A 16,492-nucleotide genomic window follows, 5' to 3' on the forward strand; every position below is an offset into this window, starting at 1 on the left:
GACGACAAAGCTCATAATAAAGATGACAGTGTGGGCTAGGCGCGGTGGCTCACGCCTGTAATCCTAGCACTTTGGGAGGCCGAGGTGGGTGGATCACCTGAGGTCAGGAGTTCAAGACCAGCCTGGCCATTATGGTGAAACCCCATCTTTAAGAAAAAAAAAAAGAAGACAGTGTGAAAGACACCAGAATAACAGAAACAAACCTGCAAAGACATCGAATATTTGACTTGCTGGACAAAAATATAACAACTATGCATACTATATTTAAATAAGACAAAAATATTACAGGAAAGCAGAAACTATAAAATAATTTTTAAAATAACTAAGTTGTAGAATGAATAATACAATAACTAAAATAGAGGAACTCACTAACCACATTTGAACTTAAATGCACTAGACAGAACTAGTAAACTAGATGAGAGATCAAATGAAATTAACATGTATGCAACAAATATCAGTCCCAGAAAACTCTTCTGATAAGTCTTTCAGATATTTAAAGTTTAAAAATGAAAAGCAGGCCAGGAACAGTCGCTCACGCCTGTAATCCCAGCACTTTGGGAGGCCGAGGTGGGCGGATCACCTGAGGTCAGGAGTTCAAGACCAGCCTGACCAATATGGTGAAACCCCATCTTAAATAAATAAATAAATAAATAATTTTTAAAAATTAAAAAAAAGAAAAGCATACTGTTGATATTACTTAACCCCTTTCAAAAAATAAAAAAGTAAAAATGCTTCACAAGTAAATTTCTGAGAGTCAAGAAATTTGAAATTTGAAGAGTGACAGAGAAAAAATATGAATAACTGTAAAAGTATCATTCATGAAGACATATTTTAAAGTTTTTTTTTTGAGATGGAGTTTCGCTCTTGTTACCCAGGCTGGAGTGCAATGGCGCGATCTCGGCTCACCACAACCTCCGCCTCCTGGGTTCAAGCAATTCTCCTGCCTCAGCCTCCCGAGTAGCTGGGACTACAGGTGTGTGCCACCATGCCCAGCTAATTTTTGTATTTTTACTAGAGACGGGGTTTCACCATGTTGACCAGGATGGTCTCGATCTCTTGACCTCGTGATCCACCTGCCTCGGCCTCCCAAAGTGCTGGGATTACAGGCGTGAGCCACCACGCCCAGCCAGATTTTAAAGTTTTAAAGCAATTGCTAACAAACTAATCTGTCTCTGTATAAAATAAGTAAAAGCAGGAATAAGTTTATCCCAAGAGTACAGGATAAGTTAGACATTGTAAAATCCATATGTGCATATAAAATAGGCACAGAAAAATAGCTTGCTAAAATCCTTTTAGCAAACTAAAAATAAAAAGAAGTGTTATTTTATTTTGCAAATATAGAAGTTATCTAAAATAAACTGAAGAGGAAAAATAGAAATAAAATTAATGTAGGAAAAGAAGTAGAAATTAAAATTTTCTTTTATAAGCACTCTTCCCTGAGTCCTTTCCCCACTCATGGGATTATATCCTACTTTGCAAGGTTTATAAGTTTATAAATTCTTGTATTCTTCTTTTCTATAGCTGATAACTGTACATTTCTGTAACACAGTGAAGGTCATAAAAATGCCCAAGCAGGCAGGACTCTGGCTTTCTGGGCACTGTAGCAGAAGGCAATAGATAAGGCCCGTGCTAGAATCCTTGAGCTCTACAGATAGCGAACATCTGGGTCACATAGCAACAGTCATATGTAAGCCTAAGCTAGCTGCCTATCATTGCTAATGAACTGCCTTTGTTCTACACCTGCAAACTTGTTTTAGTGCCCCTGTGTACCTTATGTATAAAAAATCAAGCCCTGCCTTTGTTAAGGGCTCAGCCATTTTGTTCCCAGTTAGGGAACCAGCTGGGTTGGTGTATGCCTAAAATAAACTCCTTCGGTAAGCTCAATGGTCTCTGCAGCCTCTGAAATCCTGCAATATATCTGGTGCATTGGCTGGGAACTGGAGATGACAAGATTGCTGTCTCCTCTGCCTGTGGGGGGCCAGGGCCCTGGGCCAAGGGAGATCGGAGACCCTAGGCACCACGGGGAGGCTTCTCTCAAGAAGGAAACCAGCTCTCCCCAACCCCAGTGCCCTCCACAGATGGCACAATGGAACTAGGAAGAGTCTGCAGAATGACTCTAGAATCAGCATGCTTCAGGAACCACAGTAAACAGTTGAGGCTTGAAGAAAAGAAAGAAAAAAGGGAAAGGAGGTCTGGAACTCCAATCGCCTTCCAGGAAAGTGACTAGTAACCCCACCTAGCAAGCCTAGGGGAAGTGAGAGAGGATCGCAGATTGAGGTAAAACTCATCTAACCAGAACCTGTTCAGCTCCAGGGAAGTAATTACTAATCAGACCAGGTAGGGCTGAGGAAAGTGTTCGTGACTCGCTGATTTGAATAAAACTCTCATACCAATTAATACTTGAAGCAAAAGCAGCTTCTAGGCCAATTTAATAAGGAAGCCTCGCGGTAGGAGCAGAAAACTGGGAAGGAGGTGTGTGTGAAAGAGATGACTCCGGGAGGAGCCAGTGTGGGAGCCGCAAGTTCCTTAGCGCGGACTGTATGCTCCGAGCAAAATGTGAGGGTGGCCGCAACTACAGGTGATCCACATGTGGCTTAAGGAGGTGCCCCCACAATCTAGGTATTGTGGGGGGTGGTAACAAGCTCTCCAATGCCAAGCGGCCTCTGAAAACACCCTCTCCTACTCGGATCAGGGGGACAGTTTAATCAGTCTGAAGAAAAAGGCTGAGTGACTGTGTATCATAAGGGAGGAGACAGTGCATGCTAAATAAGTTTTAAAAGGGGTTTGGAGAAAATTACCATGTCAAACTAACTCCTCAAGGGTTAAAAACTGTAAACCAGACTGGCCTTCTTTCAGTGTCAGGTGGCCCGCTGAAGGGACAATAGCTTGTGAGGTGGTTGGCCACGTGTATAAAATAGTAACCAGCGTCAGAGAACAACCTGGATGCCCTAATCAATACCCATACATCAACTCTAGCTAAATGTGGTCCAATTAAATCCCACGTGGCTGCAGCCCTGCCAGGCAGTATACTGAGAAACTTCAGTGGCTCAAGCAGAGCCAAAGGTAGTAAAGAAAACCACAGTGTGTCTCACTCAGAAAGTAGGGGAGGGAGAGCTGGAAAAACAAAAACCGGTCCTACAGGCTCCTCCACGGGAGAGAAAATAAACACTCCCCTATGTGCCAATATGTCCATCCTTGGCCAACAGGCAAGGTGAAGGGCAAGCAGCTAAAAAATCAGGTTCAAACAAAAGTGACACTGCAATGTCATCCCTTAGCGGGAAACAAAAAGGCATGAACATGAAAGTCAGGGAAAAGGAAAGGGACAATTCTAGCCAACGTTGGTCTGACCGCACCTGAGCCTTACAAATGCCTCTCTGGGGGACCAGGTCCCTAACGTACCATAATGCTGAGGGACAAGTCAGAGGTGGAGAAAGCCTCTCTACCCACCAGCCCTTCTCCACCACTGACCCCCTAAATTGGAAACAGCATACTCCCTCCTACACAGAAAAACCCCAAGTCATCTTAAATTTAATGCAATCCATTTTCTTAACCCACAGCCCCACATGGGCAAATTGCCAGGAGCGCCTGTTAACACTGCTTAATACAGAGAAGCGGCATAGAGAAACACAGGCAACCCTCCAGTGCCTGGATATAAATGCCCTGGCAGGCACAGTTAATGGCCGCTGGTATGCTAATTACCTGGTAACAAATCCCCAATGGAACCCCAGTAGGGCAAAGGGCTTACAATGCCTGTAGGCATTTCAGGAGGCACTTCTAAATGGAATTAAGGCAGGAGGGAAGAAGTCCCTGAATATGGGAAAAATTTCAAATGTCTGTCAGAAGGCAGATGAGAGCCCAAGTTTTATAAAAGGCTCTGTATGGCTGGGCATGGTGGCTCACGTCTGTAATCCCAGCTCTTTGGGAAGCAGAGGCAGGTGGATCACGAGGTCAGGAGTTCAAGTCCAGACTGACCAACATGGCGAAACCCCATCTCTACTAAAAAGTACAAAAAAGAATTAGCTGGGCATGGTGGCTCATGCCTGTAATCCCAGCTACTTGGGAGGCAGAGGTAGGAGAATTGCTTGAACCGGGACCCGGGAGGTGGAGGTTGCAGTGAGCCAAGATCCTGCCACTGTACTCCAGCTTGGGCTACAGACGAGACTCCATCTCAAAAAAAAAAAAAAAAACTCTGCAAGGCATATCAACTCTACACTCAGAGACAGCAGGAAATCAATGTATAGTAAATGCAGCCTTTGTTAGTCAGGTACAAAGTCATAAAAAAAAAAAACTCCCAAAGCGAAAAGGGTTTAAAGGCATAACTGTGGCTCAGCTAACACAGGTGGCCCTCAAAGTGTTCATTAATTGTAAAGAAGAGGCCAAAATGGAGTCTAAAAGAGAAGCAGATCAAAAGCTTAAAAGGAAAGCAGGTCTGCTGGTCACAGCTCTCACAGAAAGGGGGACAAATGCAACAAGAGGACGTGGCCAAGGTCACGAACAAGGGAGAGATTTAACCTAAGAGAACTTCAAAAACCAACCTAAAGAGAGCTCAGTGTGCCATATGCAAAAAGAAATGACACTGGAAATGTAAGTGCCCAGAAAGCGATGCAGCTAACAGTAATAAAAGCCAGAGAAGGACTCAAGAAACTAACCTATCGGCCTGGCGGGGGCAGAATGCTATAAGAACTAAGTCAGACCAGGTACAGCATTTCTCTAGGCCCTTAAGAGCTTATGATCAAAACAGAAGTAGGGGGCCAAAAAATAAATTTTATGGTAAACACAGGTGCTAAACACTCAGTAGTAACTCAATTAAACCATTTAAACCATTAAAACTAAAACAAGGTACTATAATTAGAACCACAAAAGTGGCCACGAAAAAAAAAAGGCCCTTTGCCAGTCAAAAAAGTGTATTATAAAAGAACAGAAAGTCCAGCAGAAGTTCTTATACCTCCCCAATTGTCTGGTTCCCCCTGCTAAGGAGAAACTACTTCAAAAACATCAGGCTCAAATTTACTTCAAACCAGAAGGGAACGTAACTTTAAATCTCACTCGGCCAGCTGCAATGGTACTGGCTCTAACCGTGTCACAAGCTGAGGAGCGGAGGCTACACACTAGGGGAATGCAAGGGCCAAACCATCCCTTAACCCCAGAAGAAAAGACTGTACTAGTCAGGCTAATAAATAAATTTCCAAAATCTGGGCTAAAAATAACCCACCTGGGCTGGCTGTAAACCATTTCCCAGTGGAAGTAGAGCTAAAATCAGGTGACACCCCGTCTGGCTTCATCAATACCCTTTGCCTTAAGAAGCTGTTGTGGTGTATGGGAGCACATAGAGTGACTCCAAAATATGGTATACTAGTAGAATGTCAATCACCCAGGAAAACTCCACTCCTACTGGTGTGAAAGCCAACATCAATTGGAAGAGTATACAACCATAAACTGGTGCAGGCCGGGCGCGGCGGCTCACACCTGTAATCCTAGCACTTTGGGAGGCCGAGGTGGGTGAATCACCTGAGGTCAAGAGTTCAAGACCAGCCTGGCCATCATGGTGAAACCCCATCTTTAAAAAATATATTAAAAAAAAAAAAAAAAACTGGTGCAAAACTTGCAAGTTGTAAATTGGGCTAGAGTCACTATTCACCCAGGAGTGCCAAACCCCTATACATTAATAACTCTTATTCTGGGCCGGGCGCGGTGGCTCAAGCCTGTAATCCCAGCACTTTGGGAGGCCGAGGCGGGTGGATCACGAGGTCAAGAGATCGAGACCATCCTGGTCAACATGGTGAAACCCCGTCTCTACTAATACAAAAAAAAAAATTAGCTGGGCGTGGTGGCGCGTGCCTGTAATCCCAGCTACTCAGGAGGCTGAGGCAGGAGAATTGCCTGAACCCAGGAGGCGGAGGTTGCGGTGAGCCGAGATCGCGCCATTGCACTCCAGCCTGGGTAACAAGAGCAAAACTCCGTCTCAAAAAAAAAAAAATAAAAAAAAAATAACTCTTATTCTGGCAAGCACAGCCTGGTTAACAGTCCTCATCTAAAAAATGTTTTTTTCTGCCCCTGGCTGGCACCAATAAGTCAACCATTATTTGCCTTCCAGTGGGGCAATTTTCAGCTCACTTAGACCAGACTTCTGCAAGGGTTTAAAAACTCTCCTAAAATCTTTAGGGAAGCATTAGCAACAAACCTTAAAGCGTATACTCCTCCCAACAAGGAGTGTGTCCTGTTGCAATATGTGGATAATCTTTTGCTAGCAGCCCCTACCCTAGAAAATTGCCACCTAGAGACACAAAAATTACTGCACCTGTTATGGAAGGCCGGCTATACAGTGTCAAGAAAAAAGGCCCAAGTCTGTTTAAAGAGAGTTAGCTACCTGGGGTTTCACCTAAGCCAAGGGAAGCAAAAATTAGGGTTACCCTGGATAAAGGCCACCTGCAGACTTCCAATTCCAACCTGCAGGTGACACATAAAAAACTTTTTAGGGGCAGCAGTTTTCTGCCATATCTGGATTCCAAACTTCTCACTCATAGTAAAGCCCTTGTATATAGCCACTAAAAGGGGGGACAAGGAGCCCTTCTGTTGAAGAACTAAACAGGAGAAGGCATTTAAACAAATTAAGCAGGGCTTAACTGAGGCCCCTGCTTTGGAACTACCAGACGTAGCCAAGCCTTTCTTCCTATATGTACACAAGCAGAAAGGAACGGCCATCAGAGTCTTAACTCAAGTCCCAGAATCTTGGCAGTGTCCAGTAGTCTCCTTATCCAAGCAACTAAATATAGTGGCACAAGAATGCCCCACCCCTTCCATCTTAAGGTGTTAGCTGCCACAGCCATGCTGGTAAATGAAGCAAATAAACTAACCCTGGGGCAGCATTTAACTGTGTGAGTGCTACGCTCAGTCCTAACCATAATATAGCAAAGAAAACACCACTGGGCTGGGTGGGTGGCTCACTCCTGTAATCTCAGCACTTTGGGTGGCTGAGGCAGGTGGATCACCTGAGGTCAGGAGTTTGAGACCAGCCTGACCAACGTGGAGAAACCTTGTCTCTACTAAAAATACAAAATCAAAATTAGCCAGGTTTGGTGGCAGGTGCCTGTAATCCCAGCTACTCAGGAGGCTGAGGCAGGAGAATCACTTGAACCTGGGAGACAGAGTTGCAGTGAGACAAGATTGTGCCATTGCACTCCAGCCTGGGGAACAAGAGTGAAATTCTCTTAAAAACAACAACAACAAAGATGCCGCCACTGTTTGTCAAATCCAAGAATTATTCAATATCAAGGGCTCTTATGCAAGAATTCTGTGTAACTCTAGAAACTGTAAAAACCCTCAACGCAGCCACCCTGCTTCCTGTAACACTCTATGACTGCATAAGAACAATAAATGAAGTATTCTCTAGCAGGAAGGATCTTACAGATCACCCTCTCCAGGACCCATATGTAGAATACTTCACTGATGGGAGCAGCTTTATAAAGGCAGAGAATCAAATGGCTGAATATGCAGTAGTAACTTTGGCTCAGTAGTAGAGGTCCAATGCTTGCCAACAGGAACATCAGCCCAGAAAGTAGAATTAATAGCTTTAACCAGAGCATTATTAACGGCAAAGGGCAAAAGAGCCAACATATACACTAACTCCAAATATGCATTTACCACCTGCATTGTGCATGGGAGTATCTATAAAAAAAGAGGTTATGAATCAGGAGGTCAGGAGTTTGAGACCAGCCTGGTCAGCATGGTGAAACCCCATCTCTACTAAAATACAAAAATTAGCCAGGCATGGTGGCATGTGCCTGTAATCCCAGCTACTCAGGAGGCTGAGGCAGGAGAATTGCTTGAACCTGGGAGGTGGAGGTTGCAGTGAGCTGAGATCATGCCACTGCACTCTAGCCTGGCCAACAGAGTGAGACTCCATCTCAAAAAAAAAAAAAATGGCTCTTAGCCCAAGGTACAAACATAAAGTATCCAGAAGAAATTCTGCAGCTTTTCAATGCAGTATGAGCACTAAAAAAAGTAGCTGTGAGGCCGAGGCAGGTGGATCATGAGGTGAAGAGATTGAGACCATCCTGGTCAACATGGTGAAACCCCGTCTCTCTACTAAAAATACAAAACATTAGCTGGGCATGGTGGCATGTGCCTGTAATCCCGGCTACTCAGGAGGCTGAGGCAGGAGAATTGCCTGAACCCAGGAGGCGGAGGTTGTGGTGAGCCAAGATCACGCCATTGCACTGCAGCCTGGGTAACGAGAGCGAAACTCCATCTCAAAAAAAAAAAAAAATTTAAAAAGCAAACAAGAAGGCTAAGCGGGCAGTCCTAGGTGGTGTCCCTGCATCCCACATAGAGGCTGGAAAGGCTGCCTGTGCCATGACCCTCCTACCGGAGACACTGTGTTCAAAAACTCCAAATTACTCTCCAAACCAAAAGGCCTGGTTTGTTCAGGACACTGGGAGCTATGCTAAAGGAAAATAGTGGAAGTTTGCAAATGGGAAGTTAGCCATTTGGGAAGTCCTAGCCCCTAGATTTGTAAAACACTTCCACCAAGGAACTCACGTGGGAAAAACAGTATTAAAAGCACTGTTAGAATGCCACTTCTATGTGACATGGCTCACTGTCATCTCTTGAGCTGTTTGTAAACAATCCTTGACCTCTGCCCAGAACAAACCATGGCAGGGGCCAATCCGGCCCCCAAGGAATTCAAAAAGTAGGGGCAGCACCTTGTGAAAATTTGCTTCTAAATTTTACAGAGCTGGCCGTGCAGGAAGCTATCACTATATGTTAGTGTTTGCCTGTACCTACTCAGGTTAGGTAAAGGCTTTCCCCACCAGAACAGAAAAGGCACAAGACGCAACTAGAATATTATTAAAAAATATTATCCCCAGGTTTGGGCTACCTTCAACTACAGGATCAGGCAATGGCCCAGCATTTGCAGCCAAAATTGTTCAAAATCTAACATGGCTCTCAAAAATAAACTAAAAACTGGGTAGGGGGCCCCACCGTTCAGGCTGGGTCCTCGCCCTCCAAAAAAAAAAAAAAAAAAAGTAAAAAATAAATGAACTAAAAACTGCATACTGCCTATCGACCATAGAGCTCAAGAAAGGTTGAGCGTATGAATCAAATGCTCAAGCAGCTATTAAAAAAATTCTGCCAGAAAACCTATTTGCAGTGGGATTGAGTCTTGCCCACGGTCCTCCTCCGAGACAGGTGCATTCCCACCACACAAACTGGGTATTCACCCTACAAAATTTTATTTGGCTGGCCACTCCCTATCATAACCCAAATTAAAGGGAACATCAAAGAGCTAGGAGAATTAATCCTGAGAAAGCAAATCAGGCCTTAGGCACAACTATGCAGGAAATACAGGGTTAGGTTTGAGAAATATTACCTATTAGTCTAACAGATCCTGTGCATCCATTTAAACCCAGGGATTCAGTCTGGGTCAAGAAGTGGAGCCCAACCACGTTGGGGCCAACATGGGGTGGGCCTGATATTGTAATGTTGTCCACCCCAACTGCAATTAAAGTTGCAGGCATCAGACCGAGAATCCACTATAGCTGGTTAAAGCCAGTAGCAGTTCAGGAAAAGTGAACCAGTAAGCAGGATCCAGAGCACCCAACCGGACTGATCCTGCAACGAGACCAAGCTACCAGCAGGAGCAGCAGCCCTGCTCTAGTCACACAACCAGAGCCTAACTAGTCCACTCATGGCGGAAGCTTAAGGAGTCATCGAAATAAATGTGGATAAACATCTTAAGCCTAATTGTGATCTTAGTATTGTTAACTATTCTATTACTATGCTGTCATCTTTGCCAACCCCTATGTCTAAGAAAAGATTCATCCTATCCCTGTGTAGTGGTATAAAAATGTTAATTTTTACTTTATTATACTTAACTTCAAGATCTTTACAAAAGAAAGGAGCCGGGCACGGTGGCTCACGCCTGTAATCCCAGCACTTTGGGAGGCCGAGGCGGGTGGATCACGAGGTCAAGAGATCGAGATCATCCTGGTCAACATGGTGAAACCCCGTCTCTACTAAAAATACAAAAAATTAGCTGGGCATGGTGGCGCGTGCCTGTAATCCCAGCTACTCAGGAGGCTGAGGCAGGAGAATTGCCTGAACCCAGGAGGCGGAGGTTGCGGTGAGCCGAGATCGCACCATTGAACTCCAGCCTGGGTAACAAGAGCGAGACTCCATCTCAAAAAAATAAAATAAAATAAATAAATAAATAAATTGTAAAAACAACTAACCAGGAGGTTTTCAAACCCCCTCCAGTAGCAAATAATCTGCTCAACTGGCTAATAGCATAACTAACAATCTACGTGTTTCTTCTTCTTGTGTCTGTGAAGACACTAACATGGAAAATCAATGGCCATGAAAAGCAAAAGAGTTAATACCTTAAGAAAATTTTACCTTAACCCTCACCCCTCCCAAGCCCACACTCAAGCCCTCAAGTATTTAACTCCTAAAAACTTCCATAGTCTGGAGGTACTGTATTGCCCACCGGGGGAACACTTTTGTTAATCCACTAGGAGAAATAACTTGTTTAGGGCAGCAATATTACAACTGACAGTGGGAAAAACTTTGTGGCAGGTCAAAAATAAACAAGGTAAAACTATGTCCAGGTTGTCATGCTACAACCCATTTTTCACTTCCCAGGTTTAAATCACTCCTGGTATCAATTTGAAGCACCCAGTAGCTGGCAGGCACCCCCAGACCTTTATTAAATTTGCCAGCAGTGAGCATATTGACAATTACTAGCTAATTGAATGGGAGGTCTGCATACTAGGAAAAATCAGACGATCCTTCTTCTTAGTCCCTTTACAGCTATGAGAAACTCTAGGATGCCATTTATAATAAAGTAAAAAACAGAAGTAAGAGAATTGTAAATATCAGAGAAGGTATAAAAATAGAAAACTGGAAAAACACTAATTGGCCACCTAAAAGAATTATTCAATATTACAGGCCAGCTACTTGGGCACAAGACAGGTCGTGGGGGAACCATACTCCTATGTGTATGCTTAATTGCACTATAAGATTACAAGCAGTGCTCAAAATCATTACCAATAAAACTGTACAAGCTTTATATCTGTTGACTGTACAATCCACAGAAATGTAAAAAATGCTATTTACCAAAACAAACTAGTTTTAAATTACCTCCTGGTCCAGGAAGGAGGCATATGTAAAAAAGTTATTATTATTTTTTTTTGAGATGGAGTTTCGCTTTTGTTACCCAGGCTGGAGTGCAATGGTGCGATCTCAGCTCACCGCAACCTCCGTCTCCTGGGTTCAGGCAATTCTCCTGCCTCAACCTCCTGAGTAGCTGGGATTACAGGCACGCGCCACCGTGCCCAGCTAATTTTTTTTGTATTTTTAGTAGAGACGGGGTTTCACCATGTTGACCAGGATGATCTCGATCTCTTGACCTCGTGATCCACCCATCTCAGCCTCCCAAAGTGCTGAGATTACAGGCGTGAGCCACTGCGCCCGGCCAAAAAGTTATTTTTATTTTTATTTTGAGATCGAGTTTTGCTCTTGTTGCCCAGGCTGGAGTGCAACAGTGCCCTCTAGGCTCAACGCAATCTCCACCTCCTGGGTTCAAGCAATTCTCCTGCCTCAGCCTCCCAAGTAGCTGGGACTACAGGCATGCGCCACCACACCCAGCTAATATTGTATTTTTAGTAGAGGCGGGGTTTTCTCCATGTTGGTCAGCCTGGTGTCAAACTCCAGACCTCAGGTAATCCACCCACCCTGGCCTCCCAAAGTGCTGCATTTACAGGCGTGAGCCACAGTACCTGGCCCATGTGGAAAGTTTAACCTCTTGCTTATAAATTAGTAATAGTAAAAATGCTATCATGAAAATAACTGCAAAAGCGCAAAAGTTGGCCCATGTCCCAGTTCAAACTTGGAAACCTGAATGTTTCTCATCTTTTAAAGAACGCACAACACAAATAGGGTTTATGCTTATTCTACGTAGTTGCTTAATCCTCCCATGTCTCTTGCCTCTCTTGATTCAAAGCATACACTTAACCATAGAAGCAGTAGTAGCTAGGCATACCACCACCCAAATAATGGCCTTAATTAAGTATCAACGTGTCCCTCAGGAAAAAAAAAAAAAGCCTATCATCGATCTGCGACCACCCCCCTCCCCCCATCTGCCACCATGAGCTGTCTGGAGGCAATGGGCTCATCAAACTTATGCAAATTTTGCTTTAAGTAAACCAAACAGGAACCAGAATAACTGGGTAAAGCAAATTAACTCAGCAGCACCTCAATAAAGACAAAAGGCTAAATTCTCTATCAAGGTAATTCGAAGGTATATCAAAGCAGAGATCTCAAAGGCCTGCAATCAGTTTCAAAAAGATTTTTTTTTTTGAGATGAAGTCTCACTCTGTCACCCAGGCTGGAGTACAGTGGCACAATCTTGGCTCACTGCAACCTCTGCCTCCCAGGTTCAGGCAATTCTCCTGCCTCAGCCTCCTGAGTAGCTGGGATTACAGGCATGCACCACCACATCCAGCTAATTTTTGTATTTTTAGTAGAGATGGGGTTTCACCATGTTAGTCAGGCTGGTCTTGAACTCCTGACCTCGTGATCTGCCCGTCTCGGCCTCCCAAAGTGCTGGGATTGCAGGTGTGAGCCACCGTGCCCAGCCAGTTTCAAAACATTCTATCTAAACCTCATTAGAACCACCGTGACATCCTATCTAGCCCCAGAAGACGGCTGGCTAATGACAGGTAAGATTCCTCAAGGGAGGTACAACCTGAAACAGGCACCGTCACACAGGGGCATAAAGGCCAAGGCAAAAAAAAAAAAAGGTCCTGGCACTACAACCCTGGAGGTACTAAAGCAGAGCAGCCACGAAGATGCCTACCCTCTATTAGTCATCCCAAAGTAAAAGAAAGTAAAACTTTAGCCTAAAACAACCAAGGTGCAACTTACATAAAAGGCAATTAAAAAAATTGTTTTATCTAGGTACTCTCTCCTACATATAATTTAGTACTATCTTCAAAAAGACCACTATAGTGGTGTGTTCTATTAAAAGTATTACTTATATAAAAGCGCACTAAAGGGAGGGATCAAGAGGAGAAAGGAACTGATAAAACAACATAATATAAAAATAAAATTTAGCTGGGTGTGGTGGTGTGCACCTGTAATCCCAGTTTATTGGGAGGCTGAGGCAGGAGAATGGCTTGAACCTGGGAGGTGGAGGTTGCAATGAGCTGAGAGCATGCCATTGCACTCCAGCCTGGGCTACACAGAGAGACTCTATCTCAAAAAACAATAAAAAATAAAATAAAATTAATGTTTCAGAATACTGAAGAGAAAAATAAAATTAATGCAGGAAAGAAAAGCAGAAATTAAATTTTTCTTTCATAAGCAAACTTTCCTGAGTTATTCCCCCTCTTGTGGAATTGTATCCTGCTTTGCAAGTTTTATAAGTTTATAAATTCTTATATTTTTGTTCTCTATAGCTAATAAGTTTCTGTAACATGGCAAAGGTCATAAAATATGCCCAATCAGGCAGAACTCTGGCCTCCTGGGTGCTGTAGCAGAAGGCAATAGATAAGGCACGTGTTAGAATCCTTGAGCTCTACAAATAGCAAACATCTGGTTGCACAGCAAGAGTCATACGTAAGCCTAAGTTAGGTGCCTGTCATTGCTTAATAAATTGCTTTGTTCTATACTTGCAAACTTGTTTTAGCACCACTGTGTACTTCGTGTATAAAAGGTCAAGCCTTGTCTTTGTTAAGGGTTCAGCCATTTTAAATCCAAGTAAACCTGGGCCAGTGTACACCTAAAATAAACTCCTTCTGCAACCTCAACAGTCTTTTCAGTCTCTAAAATTCTGCAACATTCCCATTCATGAACCCACAGCCCGAGTCAGGATTCTCCCCAATGACTCTTCCATGGTACCTGCACAATCTAGGAGATACGGTGCTGTGGGTGCAAAGCTGCTCAGGGAGGGCTCCAGGCCAGGGCACAGTCACTGTGCAGGGAAGAGACAGAACTCCCAGGTTCCGGCTGTCAGCAAAGCCACCATCTTGTGGCTGAAGGAAACTGAGGCCAAGCTGGGCAAGAACTCGGAGGTGCAGATTGTGGAGCTGACTGCGGGGAGGCCTGAGTCCTGCCAGACGCTTCCTACTGGTCCCAATCACCCGCTTCCCCTCTCTCGGGATGTCAGAACTGACACTCTCAACATTCCTAGGCTTCCAGGGGGTCCTGGCATCTTAGCTGTGGACCTCCCATTACCTGCAGGTCACCGGGTCACAGAGGCTGGGTCTCTTGGAGCAGAAGACACAGAACAACGAAGAGCAGACCTGGAACTCTAGCTGCAGCGAGAGACAGAGGCCCTGCCAAACGCAAAAACCGCGCTGTTACCTCCAGCTGCGTGCCTCATTAAACAATTCCCAGCCCAGGTGGGACGCGGTGGCTCAAGCCTGTAATTCCAGCACTTTGGGAGGCCGAGGTGGGTGGATCACGGGGTCAAGAGATCGAGACCATCCTCGTCAACATGATGAAACCCCGTCTCTACTAAAAATACAAAAAATTAGCCCAGCGTGGTTGTGCATGCCTGTAGTCCCAACTACCTGGGAGGCTGAGTCAGAAAAATCGCTTGAACTCGGGAGGTGGAGATTACAGTGAACCGAGATCGCACCATTGCACTCCAGCCTGGGTAACAAGAGCGAAACTCCGTCTCAAAAAAAAAAAAAAAAAAAAAAAAAAAAAAAAAATTCCCAGCCCAGCATCGCTCATCAGATAACTGTTTTTTTTTTGAGATGGACTCCCCCTCTGTCCTCCAGGCTGCAGTGCAGTGGTGCGATTTCGGCTCACTGCAATCTCCACCTCCCGAGTTCAAGTGATTTTTCTGACTCAGCCTCCCAGGTAGTTGGGACTACAGGCATGCACAACCACGCTGGGCTAATTTTTGTATTTTTAGTAGAGATGGGATTTCTCCATGTTGGTCAGGCTGGTCTCAATCTTTCGACCTCAGGTGATCCACCTGCCTCTGCCTCCCAAAGTCCTGGGATTACATTGCACCTGGCCTGAATAACGTTTAAATTCCACCCACCTCAACAATAAATTTTTAGTGCCTTTAGAATAAACATTGAAAAAATACACCCAAAAACTCTTCTCCTAACCTAACTACTCATAAACTAGTGAAAGGGAAGAACTATGATACTCAGGAATAAAATTATTGCCCGAGTATGGATATTAGCTTAAATTGTAACATAGATTTTCAGGGGACATGGCGAAGTTTGCAGACTGAGATCTAAGTCTCCATGGTTGGTACAGTAAGTCTTTAACCACATTTTCAGATGGTCACGTTTGGTAGGGAAATGGGCTTTTCTCTGTCTGGTTCAGGCAGGAAGCTGTGTCTGGGTGGATGGGATGGCGTATTGTTAAAGAATCTCCATTGTCACTGTCCTGTGGATGGTAAACCTCGGTTTCCCCCCACACGATATAAAAAAGATAAAGCACCAGAACCAGACCAGCCAGTTTAGACTGTAAGTCACATTTCTGGTGATACACAGCAGAGGAACCCCTTTACTTTAGGTAGAAATATTTGGAGGATGTGACAGCCTCTCAGAAACATGATGTTACAATGTGGATTTTAAAAAATATAATACTTGCATGTAATTGCTATACTGTGCACATTTGAGGCAGTTGTGAAACTGGTTTGTGATTGTCGGTGTACTCTGTTGTAAATTCAAAGAGAGCTTGTTGAACTTTAAAAAAAAAAAAAAAATTCCACCCGCTCAGGCTGTGAGATTAGATGATGGGCTAAATATGTGATTAGATGATGGGCTGAATGAAGAAAGAGTGCCAGCCTAGGCTGCAGCCTTCTCAGCAAGGCTTATTTCCTGAGCTGAGCCAGGCCCACCCTAGAGAATATTTGCATTCAACCTTGTGTATAAGGACATATGCATTTGTAAATAACATATTATATCGTGGCTGGGCATGGTGGCTCACAATTGTAATCCCAGTACTCTGAAAGGCCGAGGTGGGTGGATAATGATGTCAGGAGTTAAAGACCAGCCTGGTCAAGATGGAATTAGCTGGGCGGAGCAGTGCTTGCCTGTATTCCCAGCCACTCAGGAGGAGGCTGAGGCAGGAGAGTCGCTTGAATCCCGGAGGCAGAGGTTGCAGTGAGCTGAGATCACACCACTGCACTTCAGCTGGGTGACAGCAATACTGTGTCTAAAAGAAAAAAAAAGTTTAGCTTTTTTACCTTCCTGGCTTGTCGTCCCTTGAGCAGGTAGCCTGAGATTTTAAAAAGGAGGGAATTTTCTGAAATAAAATGTGAGCCACATGTGAAATTTGAATTTTCTAGTAGTCAAACTTTAGAAAGCAACAAGGAACAGGTTCAATTGATTATAACAATGTAATTAACCCAATATATCCAAAATGTCATTTCAATGTATGAGGAATATGTAATTATTAATGAAGTATATAAATATTTGCAACTAAATTTTGAAACTAACTCTATATTTTACCTTTCTAGAAC

General features: G+C 44.1%; 1 protein-coding gene across 4 annotated transcripts in view; it reads right to left on the reverse strand.

Moving 5' to 3' along the window:
• The window catches only part of LOC135276766 (mitochondrial mRNA pseudouridine synthase RPUSD3), a 132,667-nt gene that overhangs the window by 52,598 nt on the left and 63,577 nt on the right, over positions 1-16,492 (reverse strand). For all 4 annotated transcript variants that reach the window (XR_010344317.1, XR_010344315.1, XR_010344313.1 and 1 more), the window contains 2 exons: positions 16,064-16,185; positions 14,236-14,336 (listed from right to left, as the gene is read on the reverse strand). The gene's annotated coding sequence lies outside the window, so the exon portion shown is untranslated. The remainder of the gene's footprint in view (positions 1-14,235; positions 14,337-16,063; positions 16,186-16,492) is intronic.

Source organism: Aotus nancymaae, unplaced genomic scaffold (genome assembly GCF_030222135.1).
Source record: "Aotus nancymaae isolate 86718 unplaced genomic scaffold, 86718_ANA_hifiasm-v0.15.2.pri h1tg000028l, whole genome shotgun sequence".
Lineage (NCBI taxonomy): Eukaryota > Metazoa > Chordata > Mammalia > Primates > Aotidae > Aotus > Aotus nancymaae.